Here is a 3,250-nt window from a genome sequence, read left to right on the forward strand (position 1 = left end):
GGGTCTAGTGGAAGGTGTCCCTGCCCATGGCAGGGGGTTGGAACTGGGTGGTCTTTAAGGTCCCTTCCCACCCAAACCATCCTGGGATTCTAAACAAAAGCTGACTGAAAGCCTGCAGCACAGCTCCTGTTTGTCCGAGCGAGCCTTCCCAGGGAGGGCATCCTGTGCCGGGCTGGGCACACCACCTGCATGTGCAAGAGCCCCACCAGAAAACCTGCCGGCCTCGGTGTCGTCCCACCTGGCTCAGAGCGCTCCAACACCCTGACGGCGGGAGGGGGGTGCTCTGGAGCGGGCCGCTTTCCCCTCTGGAGCGGGCAGCTTTCCCTTGGAGAGAGCGGAGCTCCCCTCCTCCATGCGCTCGCATGAACCCTGGAGTGGTATTCTCCTGACCATTCAGTCCCGTGTCCTTTTAGCGCTGGAAAGAATGCTTTCAAGGCCAAAACCGCCCCGAAAGCTCCATACAAAGCGTTTATTATGAAGAGCTGTCCCCAGGCTGAGCTAGGGGAGGGAGGGGCTGTCACCATCGTGCCCGGAGCAGAGCAGCAAACAAAAGCCAGCCCTGGGCAGCGAGAGGAGACGCCGGGGCAGCAAGAGGCAGGTTTGATGCCTGGGGAGGGCTCGATATTCGCAGCGATTTCAAAAAACATGATCACAAGCGCCCGTGGCAGCCTGAAGATGCAAACGAGGATTTGCAGGCTGGCAGCTCGGAGAATTAAGCACCTATAACCAAGTCTTCCTGCGGCAGGAAGAAAATGGGTGAAGATGCGGTGAAATCTCTATTTAAGAAACGTGGAGCTCTGCCTCCTCTCTCCCCTCATGTCTCACTGGGTCCTGGCAGGTTTAGCAAAGCAGAACGAGGTAACAGAGCACCCCCCGGCACAGGGAGCGCTGTGCGTCACCTTCATCGATCTCTGGCTCAGGCAGACCCGCAGTCTGTAGCACAGACTGAACGAGCTCGCTGCGAACTCCGGCTGGGAAACCACGGGAATCACAGGAAAGCATCGGGAGGGCGATGCCCTTTCGAGTTCATAGACCCACGGGATGGTTTGGGTTGGAAGGGACCTTAAAGACCATCCAGTTCCAACCCCCCTGCCATGGGCAGGGACACCTTCCACTAGAGCAGGTTGCTCCAAGCCTCCTCCAGCCTGGCCTTGGACACTTCCAGGGAGGGGGCATCCACAGCTTCTCTGGGCAACCTGTCCCAGTGCCTCACCCCCCTCTCCATGAAGAATTCCTTCCTGATATCTAATCTAAACCTCCCCACTTTCAATTTGTACCCATTACCCCTTGTCCTGTCACTACAGGCCCTTGGAAAAAGTCCCCCCCAGCTTCCTTGTAGCCCCTTCAGGTACTGGAAGGTGCTATAAGGTCTCCCCGGAGCCTTCCCTTCTCCAGGCTGAACAAACCCAACTCTCCCAGCCTTTCATCATGGGAGAGGTGCTCCAGCCCTTCTTTTTAAGGGTGAAAAAAGAAGGGAAGGCACACAAAGCTGTGTTTTCTGCAAGCTTGTGTTTGCAAGGTGGCGTGGAAGCATGGGAAAGAGCTGGCTCTGTAAACACGGGGGTACAGGGAGGGGAACCTGCATTGCAACCTCAGCGTGTGAAGGAAGTTGTGGTGGTGAAGGAGGTTGCGAAAGGGGCTGGGGTGGTGTGGGTGACAGGCAGAGTCAGCAAGGTGTGCGGGGTTCTCGGTTCCTGAATCAGCGGGAGCGTCTTCAACCCGCGGCAGGCTGCGGGCTGTGAGTCGCTCGACACCACGTGTGTCAGCCTGTGCTTTTCCACGATTTTCTCAAGTTCCACTAAATCCGTAGGGGGGGAAGCAGGGTGGTCCGTACAGCCTGGGTTGGGGTGGGCAGGCTGCTTCCCCTGCTCCCGGCAAGGCTGGAGGAGGCGCACGCGCCCAGGCTCTTCTGACTGGAGAAATCCCCTGTGCTGGCTCTTCCCACTGCTCGGGCATTTCCATGGGATTTCCCCTCTGAGTCTCCCTAGAATTAGTCAGGCAAAGCTTATTTTTTTTTTCAGTCAGCTTGCAGATGGAGCGTTGCTTGATCTGCTACCCCTTGCTCTGCGGGTCGATGTGCCAGCCTTGAGTGGCACTTTGGGACGTGCCCGACTCCTTTCATTCTCCTCGCTGGCTGCCCAAAAACCCTTACGTAGGGATCCCACCACTTTCGCTGCCCAAACCTGGAATCCCACTGCTTCCGCTGCCCAAACTTGGGATGCTGGAAGCTGGCAAGTAGGAGTAGGTGCTTTACAGCTCGTTCATCACCTTAGGGATTCGGGGGTGTGGTCTGTGACCCAAAGCCAAGCTGTTGGAGCTGCCGGCTCGGTTCTTCAGTAGCATTTCCATCAGCTTTTGAGCTAAACTCCTACTGGCAGGAAAGGGGATGCGTGTGTGAAATCTGGGCAGAAATATTCCTTAGCAGAAGCCTAATGAGGATAACTACCATCCAAATTCTGTTTCACTAAGCTGCACCTAAAGCCAGTCCCAGGTGTGAGTTTTGGGTGCTGTGTTTCTGGTCCAAGAGCAGTTCACAAACCCGGCATCCCGCTGAACATGAGCGGAACGAGGGGAGTTGGCCCTTTCTGGGCTAAAAACGCTCGCAGATCCCAGCTCTTGGAGGAGAAACCCCGTGGTGCTGGGCGAGCACGGGCAGGAGGCTGGCAGGGAGGCTGGATTCTTCTGGGGTTCGGAAAATAGGTCAGCGCTCGGCAGATGTGCCGGCACTCCTGGCCCGAGGAGGTGCTGAGGCTGATGGAGGAGGGAGGCATCGCTGGGTACGTTGCCTGCTTGGTGACGAAGGCGCGTGGAGATCCGGGGTGCCTGGCACAGGTTTTGGGCGCCGGGGAAGGCGTGATCCCTGGCTGACAGCGGATGGTAACGTTTGGCTGGGAGGATCAGGCTTCCCTAGGCCGGCATAGAGCCCTTGTGCCCCTGAAATCTCACGGTCGCACGGTACCATGTTGGTTAAAAACGGCTCCTCTTAGACCTGCCGGCAATCGTGCTGCCGGCTGTAGCTCCCTCCCCACCGGAGCTGGAGCAGCCCTCTCCTTTGTGGAAGCGGGAGGCCGTCGCCTTCCCCTTAAGAGGAAAAGTGAGCTCGGAGGTGTTGCTGGCTGTGGCATTTGGGACGCTGCTGTACGCCTCTGATTTCCGTGCCCCAGCGCCGCGCTTCAAAGGGGATCTGGTGTAGCTGGAATTTGCTGGGGTCTCGGTGGGCACCTCGCCGCGACGCCGCAGGGAAACGGCC

General features: G+C 57.9%; 1 protein-coding gene across 1 annotated transcript in view; it reads left to right on the forward strand.

The window, feature by feature from the left end:
* Positions 1-3,250, forward strand: part of LOC104513149 (guanine nucleotide-binding protein G(k) subunit alpha-like) — a 16,298-nt gene that overhangs the window by 7,358 nt on the left and 5,690 nt on the right.

Source organism: Eurypyga helias, unplaced genomic scaffold (genome assembly GCF_000690775.1).
Source record: "Eurypyga helias isolate BGI_N326 unplaced genomic scaffold, ASM69077v1 scaffold2260, whole genome shotgun sequence".
NCBI classification, from domain to species: domain Eukaryota; kingdom Metazoa; phylum Chordata; class Aves; order Eurypygiformes; family Eurypygidae; genus Eurypyga; species Eurypyga helias.